Here is a 24583-nt window from a genome sequence, read left to right as displayed (position 1 = left end):
TCTCCACAAACTACTTCACTTAATCCCCACAATCTCCTTGGAGCTAACTACTGTTATCTGAAGCTCAGAGTGATATGCGAGTGATCCAAGGTCATATATTTAAGATCTTGTGGTACTGAGATTTAAATTCACATTGATCTGACTCTAGTTGTATCATCTTTCCACTGGTAATAGCATATGAGAATAACCTAAGATCACCATGTAGATGTCCGCAGTAAACGCAATTTAGGATAAAAAGAAGGAGAAATGATGTTAGTAAATTTTCTATTCCACATCATGCTACATAAACTCTCCATGTTATAATCTAGTACAGAGGAGGCAGACAAACCAAAAGTAATTTTGGCTCAACTTTGCTATCATCTTAGCAAAAGAAGAGTGACTTTGTTTGGTTAATAGCAATCAAGACCCTACGTTCTACTTTAGAAGAGAGTTTGCCTGGAATCTCACATTACTTTTAGATGGTGGTAGCATTCAGAACATTTAGCAGCACAGGAAAATCAGAGGTGACACCAGTCAGAGTCCTTGGCCTGGGTCCCACAAGCGTTATGGCTAGCATGGCACTGAATTTTTGGTGCCATCTGGGGGGTCTTGTTGGAAGCACTGGGATAGCTGAGTTAGTGATGGGCGTTCAAAGGGCTTGAAACAATGAATATTTATCATAATTTGATGTGAACATATTTTAATATTTTAACAACCATTATAGCCTACCAATCTGAACCTGCCAAATATCAGCTCCAGTTACAGATATCTTACTATGGGGATGTTTTGAAGGGGTTTAGGAAGAATGGTCAATTCTTGAGAAGGAAAACTGTAGAAAGAATGTGCACTGTGGAATCAGAATAAACCTTGTTTGAAATCACAGTTCTGCCTACTTACTGTGTATGTGTCCTTGGTGAAATTCCTTGTCCCCTCTAAACCTAAATTTTTTCATATATAAAACAGACAGAGTACCAGACTTGGGTTATTGGGATTTAAAAATCAGATAATGCATATTAAGTCCCTGATGTATAAAGGAGGTGCTTAATAAACATAGTTATTATTATTGTTAATTTTCCCTCAGTCTAAATCATTCACTAAAGTTGGAACATTTTCAGGAATAAGGAAAGAAGGAATAAGAAGTGGTTAGTAGAGTAGAGATATGTTTGTGCTCAATCATATCTGACTCTTCGCAACCCCATGGACTGTAGCCCGCCAGGCTCCTCTGTCCATGGGGTTTTCAGGCAAGAATACTGTAGTGGGTCGCCATTTCCTCCTCCAGGGGACAGGGTACAGAAGTGTGTGCCAAATCCAGAGGATGAAAGTAAGACGATGCTGTTAAGAAGAGATGAAAAATAAGCAGTAAATAGGTTCTTTGTTCTTATTTAATACTCAGAGGGATCAGAGAGATCATATAATCCCGATCCCTCATTTTGCAGTTAAGGAAACTGACAGAGAGAGACTTATCTGAAGTCACACAGAATACCGACTGTTATCAATGGAACACACGCAAGTTCTGAGCCCCAGGTGTGTGCTTTCTTCCTCTATATTGCACAGCCCTCCTCCTCCACTCTTGGTTTCTAAGACCCAGCCCTGGTTTTCTCTTCAGCACTCTGGGCCTCCTCCTAGGACACGTATCAGACAGGCCTCTCTTCTCTTCTCTCTGAATTATGCCTACACCCCGAGCAGTACCTGTGAATTGGACTGAGAGTGAAAACAAGCGTGGGAGGAGAGAAAAAGGAAACGGAGTTTCCATGATGGGGCCTGTAAGACCTTCCGCAGTGGGTACATCTTATCCTCGGTCACTGCCAAGACAGACATCACCACTGTTGTAAGGTGGTGTGGGAAATCCCAGGACGGCCAATTTCTCGGTTTTCGAATAGGACAAACTCCACCTCAAGCCAGGCTGACAGCCCGCCATTCTCCATACCTCCAGGCTCTCCATACCTGCCACAAGCTCTCATGTTCCTTCACAGATAGGCAATGCCTTCCCAATCTGTAACCCTTTCCCGTGTCACTGCTGTTTGGAAGACCATCAGAACAAAATTAACCCTGAGTGCTGCATTTTTGCATTCGAGAATTCTTGTGGTCTAAGGGAGCAGTTCAATCTATTCAAGGAGAAAAGAGGGATGCTATTTGATAAATAAAACCAAGAAAAATGCCTATTCACTTTTATAACTCTTTTCCCCTTCTCTTTTCATTCTCTCCTTCCCCCCTTACCCACAAATAAGCTTAGTTGAATGCATCCTGAAAGAAGACCATCTACAGACTCTTTTTCTCTCTTCTTTACTAAAGTTGTACATTTGGAAAAAAGGAATCTTGTGCTGTCCATGTTGGGAGACACTAATTTCTTTCCTCTGGATGGGTTATCATCAGGCATCAAGAATAAGAGGCACCAGTTCATTTGGACTGGTTTACAGGCAGTTCAGTCTAGAAACAGGAGTGAGAATGAGCAGATGTCTTGATCATCGAGTTAGTTCTGTGAATTACAATCTTTAATACTTCAGTATTATTTCCTTGGTAATGAAACTCTGTCCTTCAGGTACTCACGTTTACTCTTCTTTTTCTTTCACAATATCTATACCCTCTCTTCATCTTCTCAAAATCTGTGTTCAAGCTTTTTGCAGTAGGCCCAGGTATGGGCCAGACACGTAGTAGTACCATGGGTACTGGAATACCAACCTTGGTCTTGTCCTTTAGGCAGTAAACATTTGGCAGTTATTAAGTGGAGATAGATGTCGGATCTATTTCTCTTATTATGTGAATCATGATCTGAGCTGAGAATAAATTTCCTCTCCTTTTTTTTTCCCCTCTACTTTTTCTAATAGAATATGAATCAAAATGACTATGTTGGGTCTCCATGGCCACTACATTATGTTTAATCACTGAGCTCCATCTAAGTTTCAGTGGAGCAAAGGAGTTATGAGAAAAAGTTATTAGTACAGTTGGAAAGAATTTCTAAACTCCTTGGGGTGTCTGTGAGTAAAAAACCATTTGTAAAACCCCTTTCTATCTCTCTTGTCATAGCTTCAGCAAGTTATCTCTGATGATATTCTCAGTAGAGACAGATAATAAACCTGACTTACCCTCCTCATAATAATGCTTCAAGTTATAGGAAATTTATACCAGATCTTTAGGTCTAATCACTCAAGCCTAATAACAAGCTTAGACAAAAAAGTTGAAATCCTGTAACTGCCAATCTCCTATCCTGGGTACCATTGTATGCTGTCTAGAAGTCTAGAAAGTTCTCTTTTCTCTCTATTCAGGGCCATTTGTGGTAGATGGAGTCACTGAGGCTCTCCTCCAAACCCTCCTGGTCTCATCAAATCCCTTCTGGGGGGCTCTTTCATCTTGTCCTTGTTCTGTACTGGGGACTCACCTCTGCTCCTCCACCCACTGGTGGGTTCAGTAGCAAGCAGGGCATGGGAAAACCCCAGCACACTCCTCTACCTTCCCCCAAACTCATGCAGGTGGTGACATGCTCAGCCTGATTACTGCTGAGACCAGGTGTGTTGGAGGAGCAGACCTCCTCCTCACTCAGGATTACATAGATCATTAAGGGGTCAATATATTCATCAATCCGTCTCTGAGATGTACGGCTTGAACACCAACCTGAGAGGTGGTTGTTGATCTTGGGTTTTCCAGTAAATTTGGTCCAGTGTTGTCCAGCTGTATAAATTCTCCCTCTCCTCTCACCCAAGCATATATGGCTATAGTTTATCTCCTCACCAGCCTTCTGCAGCTTTTGAAGAAAGAGGCCATATCCACAAAAAGCAAAGTTGACTTAGGCTAGGTACTCTCGAGAGTCAGAGTTATGAATACTAGAGCAGATGAAGGGAAGAAACTTTTCTCCTTGAGAACTTTTCAAAGCTAGAACCAGACTGAAATGAAGCAAAAGTAAGGACAGCAGGGCACAGAGAGGAACTTCTCAGGCGAGAAAGAATTCCTAAATACTAACCAGGTCATCAAAGGAACCCATGTTTTATGTCCCTGCCAAGAGTACCTCTCTGATAACAGGAAGGAAAAAAAAAGCAAAGAGACCATGTTCCAAGAGGCACAGTGATGCATTTCTTAAGGTTGAAGTCAGGGATGTGGGAGCTTTTCTCCTGATGTTTCCCTCTTCTCTGCAGCCTGATTTTCTCTGACATGTTTCGCCCTGTCTTCGGTTGTTGTTTAGTCGCTAAGTTATGTCCGACTCTTTTGCGACCCCATGGACAGTAGCCCTCCAGGCTTCTCTGTCCATGGAATTTTCCAGGTAAAAATACTGGAGTGGGTTGTCATTTCCCCTTACTCCAGGGGATCTTCCTGATTCAGGGATTGAACCTGGGTCTCCTTTATTGCATATGGATTCTTTACTGCTGAGCCACCAGGGAAGTTCCCCATCTCCTGGCATCATTCAAAATCAGCACAGTCTTAAAACTGAGGTGGAAGTTGTACTCACCTGTCCACTGGTAGAGAGCTGAGTTTGAGGCAATGCAGTTGTCAGTGCTGGGCACTGCCCTTCCCCTGTTTTGGGATGGAGGCGAGGACAAGGAGAAGGTATCATATTGCATATCGCACCTTTCTCTCTGTCTTCATGAAACTGCTTTTGCCGGCTTGAAAGGGGAAGCGGAAATGAGAAAATGCTCAAACACACATACACACACACACACATGCACAGTCCCCGCCTCCTACCCCAGCCACATCCTCTGTTTAGCTCGGCAGACTGACTGTAGAACAAAATATCTGAGGTCCCCGCAGCTCACCACTAAGGAGCCCTTCCCGTCAAGATCTGCAATGCTCTTTCCGAGACAATAGGAGACCTTTTCCTATTAAGGGGAAGGTACAGCTCACTGAAGGATGTGTACAGGAAAAGTCTTCTAACCATGTAACTGCCTCAAATAATTCCGTTGCCTCACGTAAAGCTTCTGTCCTCAGCAGGAGAAGTGTCTAAAAACGGTAATGCTCTCTCCCTAAAATGATCTCACATTTATTTCTGAGAAGATGCTTACGGCCCCATCACAAACTGAAGAGTCCTCTAAGCCAGAGTGCATCTGTTTTCATAACTCTTTCACACTCTCATGAAGTCCCCAGAAGCTTGTTTTCAAATACTGCACCATTGTAAGCAACTGTCTCTCTGTGTTGACTTCTTAATGTTTTATTTTTTGCTCAAACCAATTCAAAGTATTTCTTGTTAAATGACTGATTGATTTCTCACCCCCAAATCTGTCCCAGCCTGGAGACGTCTTCCATTTACTGGCTTTCAGTTTCAAGAAGACTGATTAGACTCTAGATTTTCTTCCATCCCTCTGTCACTTTCACCTCTGACCAGCATTCAGTATCCTTGACGATCCCTCACCCCATCTCCTGACACTCTTTCTTCTTTGATGTTGCACCAAGTTATCTCCTATCTCTCTTCAGGTCCTGATTCTGTTCCTTTCCTGTGTCATTTACTTACAAATATTTATCATAATATTTATCATACGAGACACACCTCTGATGTACTGCTGGAACTGACTTTCATGTGTTCATTCTTTTCTTCCCAATTTTATGGCTATAACTACAGCTGGATCTCTTTTTACCATGTTCCAAAATTTCATTTCCAATTGCCAGTGGGACAACTTCATTGGATATTCACAATATAGTTATAGTGTCATGGAAAGTAGCCTAAATTTCTGCTCAGCAAATCAACTTCTCTAAATATTATTTTCTTCAAAGACAAGTAGGATTAAAATAATAATTCTCTCTCTCTCTAATACACACAGACACACACAATACATTCATTTACATGTAGGGATAAAAATGTCTAAACCTCTTTCCCAGTATATAGTAGGTGCTAAATATAAATTTTTCAGAGAATTAACTCAAAATCCACAAGTAAAAAACCAAATCTAGCACTCCCTTGGTCTCTTTAACACTATTTATTTTTACCCTGTACAAATTAACTACAACTAACTAATGGAAGTTAAAATTGTTTTTAACCTCATTTCTGAAATTCACTACTTTCCTTAACTGTTATCTTCAACATGCTGGGGACAGGGAAAGTACCACCTCTATGTTGTCTGTTCTTGTTTAGTCAGTGAGTCACGTCCAACTCTTTTGCGACCCCCATGGACTGTATCCCACCAGGCTCCTCTGTCCATGGGATTCTCCAGGCAACAACACTGGAGTGGGTTGCCATGCCCTCCTCCAGTCTTCCCAACCCAGGGATCGAACCCGAGTCTCTTGCACTGCACGCAGATTCTCTACCACTCAGCCACCAGGGAAGCCCTGGACACATTAACTAACACCTCCAGACCTCAACTTCCTATCTGCAAAATGAAGATAATCTTCCTAAAGGACTAGTTGCAAAACTCTAGGAAAACTCTAGTCCCTGAAGCCACCAAAGTGACCTTACTCATTAAAGAAACAAATTTTCATTTCACAAAAATTCATTTCACAAGCAAATTTTGAGAGGTTTTTTTTTTTTGTTAATTAAAAAAAGGTCTGTGATTTTTTTTTAAATAAATGTTTTCTTCTTTAAAAGCAATTGCTGAAAGACAAAGATGCTGCTGTATGATCCCTAGGAAGACAAAGAAGTCCAGAGTATTCTATGTTTGTCTTATTCCTCAATTGTAGAATATTTCTCTCTCTCCCTCTTATCTACCCTTCCTATGTCCTCTGATAACATTGTGTGTGTGTGTGTGTGTGTGTGTTCAGTCTTTCAGTTGTGTCCGACTCTTTGCAACCCCTTGGACTGTAGCCTGCCGGGCTCCTCTCTCCATGGAATTCTCCAGGGAAGAATACTGGAGTTGGTGGTCATTTTCTTCTCCAGGGGATCTCCCCTGCCCAGGGATGGAGCCTCTATATCTTTGACTCTCTAAAGTTTTCTCATCATATATTCCACGGGCTTCCTGAAACCTTGACCAATTGTCCTTTTTCTGCTAGATATAGTTCAAGATTTCAGGAGGTTTTTAGGAGATTCTGCTCGTTTCCCGCCACCCCCCCCCCACCCCCGGTTAAAAATAAAAACTCTTAAACTATCTGAGATGTAGAGTTATCTCTCTACTGCCCATGCGATTCAGTAGTTTAACGCCTTATCACATGGTCAACTTGTCATTCTAGGGTGACCTCCCTTGCTTTATGAAATTTAGTAAAAACACTGAACTGGGAGTAAAAAAGCCATCTGGCTTTAACACTAGCTATATGCTGGTTACTCAGTTTCTCTGGCTATCAGCTTCCTTTTCGACAAATAGAGAAAGATTTTGTAAGGTTCTCTTGGCTCTAGAAATCTACACATACTTTTACTCTTCTCTCCTGTACCTATGTGTGGTTTCTTACAGAAAGTGAAAATATTAAGTGAGAGATCTTTGGTAAGAAATCATTAGAAAGGCAAGAGAGAATGCGTTAGGGAACAAAGTGTTATCCATTACAAAGCTAAGTAAAAATGGCCTTTGAATATTGTCCTCCAGACATGTAACCTGATAACACTGATAAATAAGAACAGTTTCCTAGCACTGAGGTGTCCATCAAATAGCTGAGCAGGATTGGGAAAAAGTTCTGAAGCTACCAGATTGAGAGCTAGTTGGCAGGCAGCCCAGCCAGACCTGGGGCAGAGCCAGGACAGCTGCCCAGCAAGACTGTCCCAAGATGGACAAGCTGCTGCTCACAGCCGCTGCTCTGGGCCAAGCAGCTGGACCCCTCTGCCCCAGCCCAGATGCAAGCTAGTTGCTTCCATTTCAGTTCTCAGCTTTCTCTGTTTTCAGACCGTGAGGTTTGCGAGCAGCCATTTTCCACTGGGTCTGTTTCTGCAAATCACTGATGTGGGAGTTTGAATGCGTTTGTCCCCTTCCTGTACCAAAGGCTCAAAAGTAGGGGAGAGAGGGACTTCCCTGGTGATCCAGTGGTTAAGACTCTGCTTCCAGTGCAGGGGGTGCAGATTCAATCCCCAGTCAGGGAACTAAGAGCCCACATAGCCAAAATTTTTTTTTTTTAAAGTGGGGAGAGAGCATGGGTAGTGCCGTAGGAGAGAAAGTAAGGGTTCAACTCATGAAGAGTTTTTTGAACTTCATGAGACATTCAGACCTGCAGAGGTTCATCTTGTCCTTTTCTTTGCTTCTGTGCTTGGCAGTACAGGATTCAAAGAAATGGGATTTACTATTATTTCCTAATACACCCAGTGCTCTGAATCACTCAGTTTAACTGCAGTGAAGTTCCTCGTTCTGTTTTGCTATCTCTTCTCTGTTATAAATCCAGCAGAACTAAAGAGCAGTATGTCACCAGCCTCTGCAAAGGGCATTCCTGTGGGGATCTGATGTGATAATTCTATTTGAATTGAATTTAGTTGTCTGCCATCTAAGTTCCAGAGAAAAACTAGATCCAGGGGGATACAAAGATAGACAATATAAAATGCTATCCCTTAGAAGGCTTACTCTCTTGTGTGATTAAATAATTTGGAAGAAATACATGGCTAACAAAAGAAAAAACTTATTCTTTAAGGCACAACTTCTTGAAGATTTTAGCAAGCTGACATCAGTTGTGATTCTCTCAGAAGGAGTTTCTATTTCCCAAATGTCTTAGTCTCTCTCTCTTTTTTATTTTTTTGAGGAACATCCCAAACACATCACTCATAGGAAAGTTGTCCTCCACTACAGTCGTTTCTGTTCTGCCTTCTCTAGATTAAAAAACGCTGCTCAGGTCTTTCATCACACTCGGATGGTTTGAACAGAGATTGTCTGGTAAGCCTATGTCCTACCTTTCTTCTGATCAAGCCTGTTTAATTTAGAAGTATGTCATTTAACTTAGAGGCCTCATGGGGTCTCAAGTGTGATTCATGTAGTAAGCTCAGTGTCTTAGAAACCCTTTGAGGAGGACAGAGTCTGAGGTCCACAGGATGTGAACATAAGTGCAGTGAACGAGGAGGGATCTGGGGATTCACAGGATGGGAGTTCGAGGACTTTGGGAGCTGGGATAACCCTGTGGACTTGAGGAACAAGAAATGTGGAAACATTTTCAGCTTCGTCTTCCTAGCTAGAAGAAAGGATGGCTTCTAGGACGGTTCCTCTCTCTACCAGGAAGCTGGTACATAGTCACCGCTGATAGCAATGGTATAACTGGTGGTAAGAAAACAATGAGGGGATGAAAGAAAAGCTGTCAAAATGTTTGGGTGAAAGAGCATCTAAGGTGAGTTGGACCTTTGAGAAACTGTGCGTCAAGTGCCAGGAGGCACTTAGTGACCTCATGGACTTGGGAAACATTTAAAGCTGTGGTCTTTAGGTCCAGCACTCTAAAGTCTTTAAAAGGAGGGGGATTAAAAGCCACAACAGCAGGCAGAATTTGAAGGTTGCTTTAGATCTGATATAAGGGGAAATGCAGTGTTTGAGTGTGGGGTTTAGGGTTTAGAGGCAGAACATGAGAACTTGAGTTCTGATGAGGAAGGGGCAGGAGAAGCAGATTGCAGGAAGAGGTGGAGGGCTCTTTTCTAAGCTTACATTCTCCTCTCATCTCTACAGAAGAGAAGCCCTGAAACTCTGCGGCCATTCCACCGAAGTTAGCCTGTTCTTCCCAGCCACAGTGGACCAGAGAACCTGGGGGGCAGAGCAGATATGGAGGCAAGAGAGGGTGTGGGGCAGAACCCACTGATGGGTGGAGAACAACAAACCAGGATTTCTGCAAGGATGCTAAAAAGTTTTATCAGTGATGTGTCAGTTAATCAGAGGAAGTGGGATAACCGTCAGCTTCTGATCAGAGGCAGAGTTGCAGAGCGGGAGATGGTGTACGGTCCACCCCAGCTATTGGTCTGTGCAGGACTCTTGGCTCCAAGGAGAGTTCTCTTTGTTTAGGGTTAGAGAGAAAGAAAGAGGAAGAAGGGAGGAGAAGAAGAGAAACAGAACCTAAGACAAGTGCAGAGAGAGAATCTGAAAGGAAGTGATCCATACACAAGAGAAAGCAAAACTAGAGTGTAAAACCACCCCAACTTCAAAAGGCAAGTTGCTTTGGCCGACCGACCTCATAAAAACATCTCATCTCTTGCAGGAACCTGCTCCTGTCACAGCTGTCCTCCTTCACCGACGGGACAGTTCCCTCCTCTGGAGCCCCCTCCTACCCTTACCTACTTGGAGCTGGCAGCAGCCAGGCCCACTTTAGAAGGTAGGAGTAAATGAGAGGGTGGGTGTGAATGAGATTTAAACTCAAGTGTTCTGTAGTCACATTCTATCATTTTGCTGCACTCAGGATAAACTGGTTTCTTCTGAAATAGGTTTGATAAAAGCAAGGAGTCAAAAGCCTGTCCTTTAGACTTTGATCTGCATCTTTTCTGGATTTTAGGTTTCTTTCTTTTTTCTTCTTCTTCTTCTTTTTTTTTTTTTTTAATATTTTTTGGCAGAGGTATGTGGGATTTTAGTTCCTTGACCAGGGATCAAACCCTAATCCCCTGCATTTCAAGGCAGATTCTTAACCACTGGATCACCAGGGAAGTCCCAAGGTTTCTTAACTATAAAATGATTAGATAAAAATAAATGGTCTTCAAGTTTCTTTCCAGTATAACATTTTATGTTTCTAGTAATTCTAGTTACCATTTATTGAGTAAATACTCTGGGGAAAACAGTGAATATATCTTGACTCTAGACTTCAAAATTCACTTCCATAGAGTGGACTTTATAACCCACAGATAAATTAAACGAGACTTGAAGCAGAATCTCTGTGTCCTGGTGTTTCCTATTCTGCCAACTTCTGTGTACAGATGAATTTTTCAAGTAATTTTCTTTAAAGGCCACCAGGTGGCAGCCTATACTTATTCTCTGAGTTCTGCTTTGCCTAAGGTAGTAGGAGGCAACTACCAGGCCACAGTTGAAAAGGTTGACATAACCCAAACTGATGGATTATCTCAAGAGATTGGCTGGATTTAAGGGTTAAAAGAGGGCTTATTCCTAAGATTGGGTAAATTTTTATTTGAGTCAAAGTTGAATAGGATTTCAAAAGGTTCTATGAAGACCTACAAAACCGTCTCAGTTCAGTTCAGTTCAGTTGCTCAGTCGTGTCTGACTCTTTGCGTCTAGAACACCCCCCCAAAACTGTCCTCATTATAGGGGACTGGAATGCAAAAGTAGGAAGTCAAGAAACACCTGGAGTAACAAGCAAATTTGGCCTTGGAGTACAGAATGAAGCAGAGTAAAGGCTAATAGAGTTTTGCAAAGAGAACACACTGGTCATAGCAAACACCCTCTTCCAACAACACAAGAGAAGACTGCACATGCACATCACCTGTCACACTGACTGACAATGGTTAATATTTTGCATTATCACACAGTCTCTTTTTCTGAATTTTAAGAATAATTTGCAGATGTTGTGTCACCTTAAAACAAATCTACTAATTTTCACAAGTCTAGTACAAAGATCAAAATTAGGAAATCTGACAATGACACAACATTATCATCTAAGATAGATCTTATTCAAATTTAATTTTTTCCTCCATGAAGTATAGAATCACACATAGCACATAGACTTCATGTCTATTTTATCTCCTTTCATCTGGAATTGCTTTTCAATTTCCCTTTCTCTCTCGTGACCTTGACGTTTTGGAAGAGTATCGTTCTTCTGTGGTGTAGAGTGTCCCCCAGGTTGGTTTGTCTGCAGTTGCCTGAGATTGACTTTGGGTTAGACGTTAGAAAAGGAGCTCCAGCAGTCTCAGAAGAAGGCCAGGATTTCATCTCTGGTCTGTCTGATTATGAAGACTGTATCATTGCTGCTGGCTTATAAATCCACTCATTCTGATGGCCATACTAGGAGTGACCCTTGTCATTGCCTTGGTAACTGATATAACCAGTCTCTTTCTTTTGAATCAACTTTATTTGTTTACTTAGGTCACGCTGCTCAGTTTGTGGGATCTTAGTGGCTAGTGATGAAAGTAACCTTTTTGACTTTCGGTCAGAAGCATTTTCTAATTATAGCCTATGCTTTCTTCTGAGGAGGGAGGAGAGGATTTGGGGGCCTGAGGGGGAAGACATAGGGAGCAAACACTGTGGGGGGTGGAGGATTTCAGGGGTAGGGAGACCTGTGAAATCACGTTGCTCCTTCTGGCTTCCCGGATATGGGCTGCAGAGCCGCCCAGTGGTGCCTGCAGGCTTCAGGATGCAGGACACATCTGCGCCCTTCTTGGCTCGTTTTGCCAGAGCCCAGGAGATTGGCAGGGACCCTAGAGAAGACCCACTCTTCTCTTGGGGGCAGGGCAGATGCTGAGCAGCTGAGCAAGCGGGACTAGGCAGGCAGGCATGAAGGGCCATCTCCTCCAGCTAATCAGTTGTCCAGAAGCCCTGGAGCACAGCTTCCTCCCGGGCTCCCCCTTCCCTTGGGAGGCCAAGAGTTGACTTCTCTACGTTCTCACTCCCAGTGGCTCTCTAGGCCCCTCGAGAGATAGTTGCCTGGGAAAAAGAGAGCAAAAGGGCAGATGGAACCTCAAAAGGACAAAAGCAATAGAAGAACCAGGCTTCTCCTCTGATTTTTGCTTAAAAGACAGAGACCCCTAGGACAGAAGACAGAGGACAAATTTGCAAGGCCTTGCCTGGGTGGGGAAAGGTTAAAAGCTACAGAGAAAGATAGCTCTGAGAGTAAAGAAAAAGATCCCCAATAAATATCTATATGTTTTCCCACTCCCCAAATAATAGGCTGAAATGTGAGTGGGACTGGCCTAGGGTTGAAATAAAGGAAGATTTCTGTGGAATTTTGTTAAGTGTTATGTCACTTTAAGAGGGTAGATAAAGCTGATAGATCCATCTTGGATATTGAAGGAAGGATGGGCTGATGCTTGAAGGAACAGCGTTTCACAGGGAGGTGGTAATAAAGAGAGAGGCGGGCTGTCAGGATTTGAATCACTGCTTTGTCACTGACCCGCTATGTGAGTTTGGGCAAGCTGTGTAGCCTTGAAGCCTTATCTTCTCATGTAACATGGGACAATACTAATGCCCATCTCTGGTGTTGTGAGAGTGAAATAAGAGGGTGTATAAAATTTAGTATATCACCTAGTATATAACAAATGAGCAAAAAATTTAGCTGTTTGTTAGCATACTTTTTAGTTATAATGAAAAGTGCTGGGTTGAGGGTGAGGAAAACCATTCTTGTATTTGTATATCTTTCAAGATATCTAGTTCTTTTCTTGGTAAATAATATCTTCTTTCCCCTACATATCCTTTATGTAAAAAGACAGTATTGTGTGAGATCCAAGATCTGTTTCCAGTTGTGATACTAAGTCATGTTTTGAGCTAATTCAAATTATGTCACTACTCTGAGCCTCAGTTCCCCCAAATATACATGGAGAAAGTGAAAGTGTTAGTTGCTTAGTCAAGTCTGACTCTTTGTGACCCCATGGACTGTAGCCTGCCAAGCTCCTCTGTCCATGGAATTCTCCAGGCAATAATACTGGAGTGGGTAGCCATTCCCTTCTCCAGGGGATCTTCCTGACCCAGGAATGGAATCCAAGACTCCCACACTGCAGGTAGATTCTTTACTGTCTAAGCCACCAGAGAAGCCCCAAACATGGAAAGGATAACACCTCTTTTGGGTTGCTAGTTAATAGCATAGTGATTTGAGTCAGATAGGCCTGGATTTAAATGATAACTTCAAACTTAGTAGCTGTCTGACTTTGAGTATTGTAATTAACACCTCTGAACTTCAGTTTCCTCCATTGTTAACCCATGGTATGGGTTATCATACCATGTATCCGGAGAAGACAATGGCAACCCACTCCAGTACTCTTGCCTGGAAAATCCCATGGACAGAGGAGCTTGGTAGGCTGCAGTCCATGGGGTGGCTAAAAGTCAGACATGACTGAGTGACTTCACTTTCACTTTTCACTTTCATGCTTTGGAGAAGGAAACGGCAACCCACTCCAGTGTTCTTGCTTGGAGAATCCCAGGGACGGGGTAGCCTGGTGGGCTGCTGTCTATGGGGTCGAACAGAGTCGGACATGACTGAATCGACTTAGCAGCAGCAGCAGCAGCAGCATACCATGTATCTTGTTGAACTTTCAAAGGACCATTTAGGACATTAAAGTATAAGCTGCTTAACCCAGAGCTCTGCACAAAGTAGGCATCCTCAAAGTGAAATTGGTAGTTGGTAGCTTTTTGGTCTAAGTGAAATTGCCTACAAAATATTTTTCCAATCTCATTTCTTTTGCCTAAGACAAAAAGGAGATAATGAGCATGCACATTTAAAATTCTTCTTCTCTTTCCCCACTTCGATCCACTGAAAAAGTATCTGAGAATATTTGTTCAGAATTGAACCCTAACTTGCTCCTTCACTCCTGTCCCCTCTGTCCCCTTTTCTCCACACTAGCCAACAAGGCCCATCTATCAGCTCTCAAGCTCACCTTTGTCATGCAGAGTGGACTAGCTGCTAGCTACCGAGCCCCACCCCCCCTCACACCAACACAGACGCACACATCCTGCACAACACACACATCATTTCTCAAAAGCCAAATTAAAGTCACCGTCCATCCACGAAGAGAAGCCTCTTTCCTAGCGCCTTCTCCCAGGAGAATCCTCACTTTTCATTGACATCACCCTCCACCCCCCATCCTCTCCCACAAGCACAAACCGGTCACCATCCCACTTCTCCTCCCCTACTCTATTGCTCAGTAATTATATTCTCCGCCTCCCAGTGTCATGCTAATACAGGCTCCTGACACAGCTGCCCAGATTAAATTAGAGCCCAAACCAGCAGGCTGACTAATTATATTTTCAGCCCGGAATTTTCTTCCCCCACCTTTAGGGTACGGGGCCTATGAGAAGTAAATGAGCACTGCCAATATTTGCTGAGGACATTTGACTCTTCTTGCCTGGGTGGTTTTGTCTTCCCCAGCCAATCTGGGCCCCTGGAATTAGATTAGATCAGAAAGAGAGAAGAGACTTTTACTCAAAGGACCTACCTAAATCCCATCCATCCTTCTGCCAGCTGTGCCTGGCCACTATCACCAGGCCAAGGAAGAAAGAATGGCACAGAACTCTTTCTCAAAACTGAGATTCTACTCCTACTTTTGTGAGCCCTTCCCCTCTTCCTAACTTCCAAGTCGTTTCTCCAAATATTCATTGCCACTTATCCTGCAGTGTTGTTCAGTTGCTAAGTCGTGTCCAACTCTGCGACCCCCTGGACTGCAGCACACCAGCCTTTCCTGTCCTTAACTATCTCCTGGAGTTTGTTCAAGCTCATGTCCATTGATTTGGTGATGTCATCAAACCATCTCATCCTCTGTTGCCCCCTTCACCACCTGCCCTCAATCTTTCCTGGCGTCAGGGTCTTTTCTTCTACCTCTATCTCAAGTGAAAACGGCTACTTTCCTTACAGAATTCTGTTTTACAGCTTGTCCTCCAGCCTTTGCCTTCATGTTGTTTTAGTCAGTCGTGTTTGACTCTTTGCTACCCCATGGAGTGCAGCCTGCCAGAGTCCTCTGTCCATGGGATTCTCCAGGCAAGAATACTGGAGTGGGTTGCCATTCCCTTCCCCAGGGGATCTTCCCAACCCAAGATCGAACTCACGTCTCCTATGTCTCCTGCCTTAGCAGGCATGTTCCTTATAGCTGAGCCACCTGGGGAGCCTTGCCTTTAAGACTGGAACATAACTGATATCTCAAATTGCCTAGAGACAAAGTTTGCCAGTCCTTAATTTCATTCCATTAATATTGGTTGTGTGCTTACCATACATCCCATAGTGAGGTAGATGTGAAAGTATGAAAGTGAAAGTTCCTCAGTCACATCCAACTCTTTGTGACCCCATGGACTATACAGTCCATGGAATTCTCCAGGCCCGAATTCAGGAGTGGATAGCCTTTTCCTTCTTCAGGGGATCTTCCCAACCCAGGGATCAAACCCAGGTCTCCCGCATTGCAGGTGGATTCTTCACCAGCTGAGTCATAAGGGAAGCCCAAGAATATGGGAATGGGTAGCCTATCCCTTCTCCAGCAGACCTTCCCGACCACAGAATTGAACCTGGAGTCTCCTGCATTGCAGGCAGATTCTTTACCAACTGAGCCATCAGGGAAGCCCATGTGAAAGTATGTAAAGGCATAATTCCTGCTTTGAAGAAGAGCAGGGACTTGTGATTGGTCTATGTATGTGTAGATGTGCCTTCAGTAGTTCAGGTCCACTATAAGGCTTCGTGGGGAGGTGACACAGCAGGGGAGCACATGGTGGCAGGAGCTCAGTTATTCTGAGTCCAAGAATGCCAGGACAGTGACGCCCAGAGAGAGAGAGAGACAGGGATAATTAAGGAGACAAACTGAGCTTTTCTAACTCACCATCTGTGTGTCCTAAGTTTGCACTTTCAGGAGAGGGTCTGATGAGGTCTCTTCACCAATATCCAAAATGAAATGTCCCCCTGGGGTTTTGCCCCAGGCCCTCCACAGGGGATGCGTGTCCTTCAAACATAACCTACACAAGGTCTGCCTCTGACCCTGGGTGCAGTCAGCTCCAATGTTGTGCTGCCAATTTCTAGATAAAGCCTGAATGACCCAGAGGGAGGGTATGGGGAGGGAGGATGGGGAACACAGGTATACCTGTGGCGGATTCATTTCGATATTTGGCAAAACTAATACAATATTGTAAAGTTTAAAAATAAAACACTCTTAAAATTGAGATATATAAAAAATTTTTCTTACACACAAAAAAAACAAAAACCTGAATGATAACTTCAGGGAGAATGAGCCACCATCCTCAGTAAGGCACAGTGGACCAGACATCAAAGTAAATACAATGTACAAACTTTATTTAACAAAAGTAAGAGGTAAAGTCAAACAGGCTTTATATTAAGTCCATTTTATGTGAAGAGAAAAACTGACTAGAAGAAAATTTATCTCGAACACTGAATAGTAACCTACTTGAATTTAACTGAGCTCTGTTGCTGGGAAGAATACAGCTCACACACAGGTATGGATGAATAATTTGTACATTTTTTGAGTATTCACTGAATACTGCCTTAGATATACTTGTACATTAAATATGAAAAAGATTCAACTGCTTATCCCCAGATACACTTCTTTATAGTTGATCTTTTGGAGGAGTGGTTCTAAAGAACAGGTGGTTTTGGCTCACGAATCATGTAATGACTCCAGCCTGGACGTTCTGGACACCCAGTCTCCTCCACCCTTCTTCAAACATCAGATGGGTGTGGGTATTTGAAAAGTTCTCTGGGTAACATGACATACTGTTACTTGTAGCACTGGCCGAAGGACAAATCCAAGCTGGTAGCAACTTGCATGTCCACTTTCGGCCAAGGCAATGATTGGACCGCCAGATACTTGTTTTTAAGACCCTTCTTCAGAGTAAGTGATGGAGTATATCAGAATGAGATGATCTGGGTCTGAAATTTCATAGCCCTTCAGGATTCTGCCACTTCATCAGCTCATGCCTTGTATGGGTTTATTCATATTTTTATAGGCTGCCTTTCATACTTCTCTTCACACATGGGCCTTGTCTTCCTCCCCAGTGACACTGGGTGATCAAAAGAGTATGAACTTTGCAGTCAGGTAAGTGTGGGTAAGAGTCCCGCCATGGCACTGAACAGGTGGACACATTGTTTGGTTATATACTTTTTCTTAACTATTCAGTCCTTATCTGCAAAAGACAAAATCATGTTTCTTCATAGTTTCTTGGGGAATATTATATCAGTCAAAGTTCTTCAGGGAAACAAAACCAATTATATGTATTTATTTATTGTAGGGATTGATTCACTTGATTTTGGAGGCCGAGAAGTCCTACAACCTGTTGACTGCACACTGGAGACCAGGAAGGAAGATAATGCAATTCAGTCCAAGTCTGAAGGCCTGAGGACCAGGGTCCTGCCGAGTCCCAGTTTAAAGGCCCAGGAAACGGGAGCACCCAAATCTGAGGACAGGAGAAGATGGATGTCCCTCAGGCAGGGAGCACAGACTTGAGATCAGCACAGTAGGCCCTTTCTACACCTTTTCATTCTGTTCAGGGGCCCAGCACGTTGGGTGACATATACCTGCACTGGTGAGGGTGATCTTTACTTAGTCTCCTATCTAAATGCAAACATTTCCCAGAAACACCCTCACAGACACACCCAGGAATGTTTTGCAGGTTATCTGGGTATCCCTTAGCCCAGTCAAGTTGACACATAAAATTAAACATCACAAATTTTAAATTAAAAAATGGTGCAAAATTGACTGGATGCATGCTAAGTTGCTTCAGTTATGTCCAACTCTGTGACTCTATGGACTGCAGCCTGCCAGGCTCCTCTGTCCATGGGATTCTTCAGGCAAGAATACTGGAGTGGGTTGCCATGCCCTCCTGCAGGGCATCTTTCTGATCCAGAGATCAAACCTGTGTCTCCTGCATTGGCATGTGGGTTCTTTACCACTAGGGCCATGTAGGGATATGCTAATTTTCTTTCTCATTTCCTTAAGCTCATAGATGATTCACAAGAGTTCATTGTAACTGTTTTCCCAGTATCTGGATCAGAGAGACACCCAACAGTTTGCTTATAAACGGACTAAAGTAGTTAAAGAAAAAAATCTTACAAAGCGCTAATGAGTATTGCAGCTACCTTCAACAACACAGAGACAATTGCAAAACAATACAAAATTTATTAAGTGTTCAGCTAACTGGCAGTGCCTTCAGAATATGGGAGAGGAACACATAATTTGTTTTTTCTTAATTTTGAACTGCTGTAGGCCTCTGCAGTTAACTAGACCAGCTGCTTCGTTAGGGCCCTTTTTATCCCTCCACTGATCTTCTCAGCCACTTCCCCTCAATATATCCCCCAGCCAAAGAATGACTTAGCCAGGAGCAAGCAGTGTGGAGGAGGAGTCTAAAAGGAGGTTAACCTTCTTGGTTGTTAAACCTGCCACGTCTCCTCTTCCAAGAAGTCTGGCTTCATAATGCAGCTCATAATTTTTTAATTGAAGAGTAACAATGTTTTTGTGTACAGCAAAGTGATTCAGTTAATGCATATATACATATATACACACACATATATATATTCTTTTTCAGATTCTTTTCCATTATAGGTTATCACAAGATATTAAATATAGTTCCTTGTGCTATACAGTAGGCTCTTGTTGCTTATTTTTTTATATATATAGTAGTGTGTATATCTTAATCCCAAGCTCTTAATTTATCCCTTTCCTACCTCTCTTTCCCCTTTGGTAACCATAAATTTGTTCTCTACGTCTATGAATCTGTTTCTCTTTTTTAAATTGTTAAAAATCATTGTATCATATTTTTAAATTCTGCATATATGTGATATCATATGATATTTGTTTTTATTCAGTGTCATCTCAATGTGATCTTAGGAAGTTAAATCTGAAATGGGAGAGTAGTGATCACAGAGTTCACAGAGGTGTTATAATTTGCTAGAAGTAATGAAGTGAATTATTGACAAATTCAGAACTGAAACCCAAATCATTTACCTTCCAGCCTGTGTACTTTTTTTTTTCTTATTTGAACTGTGGACATGCTGTTTTGCCTATGTTTGTTTGGTTATTTCTCCTATTAAATTGAGGCTGCTAGGAAAGCAAAACAAATATTGGGCTTCCCTGGGGGATCAGATGGTAAAGAAGCTGCCTGCAATGCATGAGACCCAGGTTCAGTCCTTGGGTTGGGAAGGTGCCCTGGAGAAGGGGATGGCAACCCACTCGAGTATTCTTGCCTGGAGAATTCCATGAACAGAGGAGCCTAACGGCTACAGTCCATGGAGTTGTAAAGAATCAGACACAACTGAGTGACTAACATTAAGTTAGAAAACAAATATTGCCTCTTTCTGTTCTTCTACTATTCCTCTAAAACTTCATGAAAAGTAGGATAATCTTATGAGTATTTTCTAAATTGAGGCACTTTTGAGAATGAAAAGGAGGGACTGCTAATAATTTAGCATGATACATATTAATGAGTGAATCTACTTTACTGAAGTTCTGCTTTTCTTTTATAAATTTAAGGTATTCCTGTTCTTTAAGGAGCTTCTGTCCTCACTCCCTATGTTGTTGTTGTGGTTCAGTCACCCAATCATGTCCGACTCTTCATGACCCCATGAACTGCAGCATGCCAGGCCTCTCTGTCCTTCACCATCTCCAGGTGTTTGCCCAAGTTCATGTCCACTGCATCGGTGATGCCATCCAACCATCTCATCTTCTGATGCCCATTTCTACTTTTGCCCTCAATCTTTCCCAGCATCAGAGTCTTTTCTATGGAGTCAGTTCTTCACATCAGAAGGCTAAATATTGGAGCTTATACTTCAGCATCAGTCCTTCCAATGAGTATTCACGGTTGATTTCCTTTAAGACTGACCAATTTGATCTCCTTGCTGTCTAAGGGACTCTCAGGAGTCTTCTGCAGCACCACAGTTTTAAAGCATAAATTTTTCAGCAACCAGCCTTCAGCTCTCACAACCATACATGACTACTAGAAAGATCATAGCGTTGACTACACAGACCTTTGTTGGTAAAATGATGTCTCTGCTTTTCAACACTCTGTCTAGGTTTGTCATAGCTTTTCTCCCAAGAAGCAATGGTCTTCTAATTTCATGGCTGCAATCACCATTCAGAGTGAATTTAGAGCCCAAGAAGAGGAAATCTGTCACTGCTTCCATCTTTTCCCCTTCTATTTGCCATGAAGTGATGGGGCTGGATGCCATGATCTTAGTTTGGCTTTTTCAGTTTCCTCCTTTACCCCCATCAAGAGGTTCTTTAGTTTCTCTTCACTTTCTGCCTTTAGAGTGGTATCATCTGCATATCTGAGGTTGCTGATGTTTCTCCCGCCAATCTTGGTTCCAGCTTGTAAACTCTTCCAGCCTGGCATTTCTCATGATGTGTTCAGGGTAAAAGTTAAATAAATAGGGTGACAACAAATAGCCTCATTGTACTTTCTCAATCCTGAACCAGTTAGTTGTTCCGCACAGGAGGTTTCTAACTGTTGCTTCTTCACTTGCATACAGGTTTCTCAGGAGACAGGTAAGATGGTCTGGCATTCCCATTTCTTTAAGAGTTTCACTCCCTATAAGCTCCATGAATAGGAATAGGAACTCTTTCAGGCCGAAGTCCTTCTGTAAACTCACATTCTCTCTTTCTCTGTCTCTGTCTCTATCTCTTACACACACACACACACACACACACACAAAGACACACAGACACACATACTTTTGTTATGGAGCATACAGAGAGATACCTAGATCTTGGGCTAATTTGGTTCCTAAGAGAGGAAAATGTCCTGGATAAGCCAAGGGAACTGGATTGAATGCTTCTAGAAAAGACAGAGAGGGAAGGACCTACTTCACCACCTCTTCCCTATTTTGACCCATTTTTCTTTCCCTTTTTTGCATTCAAAACAAACATTTAACATCTCCTTTTAGTCTTTACTCTTGCCATGCACATGGACATTTTACAACACATTTAATTCAATTACTTATACAGTGTTATAAGCATTTTAAAGGCATAAGCTCCTTGAGGCCTGGAACAAAGATATTTGTTTTGAGTAAAGAATTTTCAATAAGAACTTCTCACTGAAAGACAAAAATAGAATTTCTGTGACAGCAGAGGGAAAATAGGACAGGTTGAAACCAAGATCGAATATCCTGAGTTTAAATGTCAGGAGATTATTCCTGAGAACACTTGTGAAATTAAATTTTCTAGTGTTTAAATAATTTTTCTCATTTTAATGTAAACAATAATATCATGTATTATTGAAAGAAAGTTGACAAGAAACTTGTCAACCCAATTCTCCACTAGATTCCTAGTGCCCAAAACTGTCTGGCCAGCCTAGGTGCTCAGAAAAAGTTTATGTAATGATGGCCAGGTCATCCTGCCAGTGATGTGGGACTCTCTTTTGTTGCAGCGCACAGACTCTCTAGTTGTGGCATGCAGGCTCTATAGTTGTGGTGAGTGGGTTTAATTGCTTCATAGCATGTGACTTCTTAGTTTCCCAACTAGGGATCAAACCCATGTCTCCTGCATTGCAAGTGAATTCTTAACCATGTGGGATTCTTGAGATCAACTCTCACAGCTCGGTTCAACACATGTAATAAATATAGTACATTTTGTGCTACAGAAATGACATTAAAAGAAGATAAGTTTTGACATGAGGAGAGCACTCATTCTGTAGGAGACATGAACAAACAGAACAAATTGTGATCATTTAGCACATAATAGTACTGCTACGGTAGAGGTAAAAAAAATGACTGGAAGGATAGGCTCATTAAAAAGGTGGCATGCACTAGAAAAATGAATGGGTTTTTAACAGAGAATAGAAATTATTTGTTGGGAGGCAAAATAATCTAATCTGAATATAATTTGGATATGAGTAAATGGGCTTCCCTGGTGGCTCAGAGGCTAAAGCATCTGCCTGCAATGCAGGAGACCTGGGTTCCATCCCTGGGTCAGGAAGATCCCCTGGAGAAGGAAATGGCAACCCCCTCCAGTACTCTTGCCTGGAGAATCCCATGGACAGAGAAGCCTGGTAGACTACAGTCCATGGGATAGCAGAGTCAGACACTACTGAGCGACTTCACTCACTTAATGGTTGTAGGAGACAAAGGAAGGAGCATGAGAAGATCAGGGTATTTGAGACATACAAAGAGGCCAGGGATCCTGGAGGAGAGTGTGCAAGGTAAAGAGGACCCAAGGTCCACTCAGAAGAAGGAAAGATGTCTAAGTCACTGGAAGGACTTTGTGAGGAAAGTGTGAAGCTGTTAAAAGCTTTTGAGCAAACAGTGGCAATAGTTCTCACTTCAATGCTGGGCTGAGAACAGACTTGTATTAGGGATGTAAAGGAGAGGACCAGTCAGGAGACTATGACAATCACCCAGGTAAAAATGATGATGACTCAGACCAGGGTCATAGCAGAACTGGTGGGGTTCTGAATATACTTGGAAGGTTGGACCAGCCAAAGTTTGTTGACTGGTTGGAAGAGTAAGGGAAAGACAGTGCACGGGAATGATCTCAAGCTCTTTGGCCAGAGCCCCTAGAGAGCGGGATTTTGTCAGTGGTAACTGAGAGGTAGAAGCCTGGAGGAGGATACGATTTGGAGAGATAAGGATTCAGCTTTAGACAAGTTTAACTTGAGATGTCTCTGACTCATAACTTGGTGATAATCAAGTTGGCTGTCGAATATATGGGTCTGGCATCCAGGGGGTGGTCTGGACTGAAGATACATACTTGGGCATGAACATTTATGGCAAAGATGGCTTTAGAATATAATCATAAAGAGTTAGATGCAGGAAATTAGTATCAGTAGAGTTAGTATAGACTCAGAAAGGTAAGTTTTAGAAGGAAGTTAGAAAATATTGGGATTTCAAAGTCTGTGTTTTGAATCACCATGTTGGATTGCTTTCAGAGAGATTATAAATTCTGTGTCCTAGTGATGTGAAATGTATCTCAAGAAACCTGAAGAGACTCTTACACATTTGACTAACAACTTATTTTAAACTGGTAAAACAACATTTTACTATTAAAAAAAAAATCAAACATATCTTACTGCCTGAGGAATAACCCAAGTCTGTTGTGTTTCTTTCCTACTTTGTTTCCTTTGAATATTTGAAAATGCTGGATTCTTCCAAAATTCTACCAAAATAAGCTATTTATATTTATTTGCTTTCCATGGCAAGGGAGATCATTGTGTTGTCAGAATCTTAGGTGTGTTTTGCTTTTTTTTTTTTTTTAGAGGGACTGGGAGGGGGTTCGGATATTTATAATGTGAAGGTGTAGTTTAAGAAAAGTGTTTCAGTGTGAGATGTGAAGATAACAGGATAAAGATAATGATATAACAGTTTAGGATTAAGAAAGAGAGAAAGGCAAGGATTACGAAGTGAGAATTTTGAAGAGTCTTAGATGGTAAGGAGTCTCTTGGTACTATCATTCAATATTCATTTAAACTTTTTTCCTCCTTTCATTCAGCAAAATTCCTAAAATAAACAGTAAAGCATTTGAAATAATTTTTCTCCTGGGCAAGAGCTTCTTGAATAGGGAAGTCAGGTTAATGTATACAGTAAGTTGTATGGGGGTAGAAAATTGTCAGTTCTTAGCACACATTGCAGACAATTGAGGTCACATTGTGTACAAAATTTTCCTTTGCCTCAGAATGGATCCCGGGGTAGAGATGATCCCCTGGAGGAGGAAAATGGCAACCCACTCCAGTATTCTTGCTTGAAAATTTTGATGGACAGAGGAGCATGGCAAGCTACAGTTCAAGGGGTAACAAAGAGTCAGACACAACTGAGCAACTGAAAACACACACACACACACACACACACACACACATGTGCTCTTTATTTACTTTCTGCCATTTTTAGATGTCTTCAAAATCTGTGGTAAACACGGGGTAAAAGTTGCAAAGTTTTATTTCACAAATTTACCTAAATTGAATTAATTATTCTGCTGAGCCCAGTTGAGTTATTTCCTAATTTAACTTAAATAAACAGCACAGGGGTGAATTTACTTATATACAAGGATACTTCTGATTTGAGGTTGTTTTGTTTAGATGATTTGAGGTGAAACTATGCTAGCAAAGAATTGTAGTCTCATCTTAACACACAAGTGACTTTTGGTTTTGTTTTGGTTGTTTTCAGATAAGCTCCCATCACGTCATCAAGCCATTTCAATGGATAACCTCATTCAAGTTCACTCTCCCTATGGATGTTTTATCTTTTTTTAACA

The 24583-nt window shown here is 42.1% G+C and overlaps 1 protein-coding gene and 1 long non-coding RNA gene across 12 annotated transcripts in view; one reads left to right on the top strand and one right to left on the bottom strand.

The window, feature by feature from the left end:
* Positions 1-4573, bottom strand: part of TESPA1 (thymocyte expressed, positive selection associated 1) — a 38216-nt gene extending 33643 nt beyond the window's left edge. For all 11 annotated transcript variants that reach the window (XR_011566643.1, XM_019961104.2, XM_070789547.1 and 8 more), the window contains exon 1: positions 4418-4573. The gene's annotated coding sequence lies outside the window, so the exon portion shown is untranslated. The remainder of the gene's footprint in view (positions 1-4417) is intronic.
* A 5073-nt stretch (positions 4574-9646) lies between these two features.
* Positions 9647-19185, top strand: LOC139183149 (uncharacterized). Its single transcript, XR_011566642.1, has 2 exons — positions 9647-10083; positions 17640-19185. It is a non-coding gene; the product is annotated as an uncharacterized lncRNA (long non-coding RNA).
* The last annotated feature ends 5398 nt before the right edge of the window (positions 19186-24583 follow it).

The sequence above is a fragment of the Bos indicus genome, chromosome 5, assembly GCF_029378745.1.
Source record: "Bos indicus isolate NIAB-ARS_2022 breed Sahiwal x Tharparkar chromosome 5, NIAB-ARS_B.indTharparkar_mat_pri_1.0, whole genome shotgun sequence".
Classification (NCBI taxonomy): Eukaryota; Metazoa; Chordata; class Mammalia; order Artiodactyla; family Bovidae; genus Bos; species Bos indicus.
Note: the sequence above shows the minus strand (reverse complement) of the source record. Positions and strands in the feature narration are given on the sequence as shown.